Below are 384 nucleotides of genomic sequence, written 5' to 3'. Positions count from 1 at the left end.
CTCTTTCCTGCATATTTTGAGGAGTTACCAGGGTTCATATCTCTGGATCTACTTTGTTCTTAGTCACTACCTACATGGCTGTTATCTTATCAGTGGACATTTGGTTTTTGCTGTTAAAACCACGATGTCAGAAACCAATGTTTCTGTAGGGTAAATTCCACAAAAGAGGTCTTACTAGGTCAGGCAGTATGTGCATTTAAACAAACTGAAAAATTAGTTTAAAAAAATAATATGGGGGGGTGGCGCAAAAAAGATATACACAGGATTCAAAAGGTACAAAATAATAAAAATTGGAAAGTAAGGTCTCCCTACTTCTGTCACCCAGGTCACCTTGTTCTTTCCCAGAGAAGCAGCAGATGCTACCCCCCCCCCTTTTTTTTTTTT

General features: G+C 38.5%; 1 protein-coding gene across 1 annotated transcript in view; it reads left to right on the top strand.

Moving 5' to 3' along the window:
• The window catches only part of FBXL12 (F-box and leucine rich repeat protein 12), a 7,171-nt gene that overhangs the window by 2,895 nt on the left and 3,892 nt on the right, over positions 1-384 (top strand). The gene's annotated exons all lie outside the window — the stretch shown is intronic.

Source organism: Lipotes vexillifer, unplaced genomic scaffold (assembly GCF_000442215.2).
Source record: "Lipotes vexillifer unplaced genomic scaffold, Lipotes_vexillifer_v1.1 scaffold1011, whole genome shotgun sequence".
Lineage (NCBI taxonomy): Eukaryota > Metazoa > Chordata > Mammalia > Artiodactyla > Lipotidae > Lipotes > Lipotes vexillifer.
Note: the sequence above shows the minus strand (reverse complement) of the source record. Positions and strands in the feature narration are given on the sequence as shown.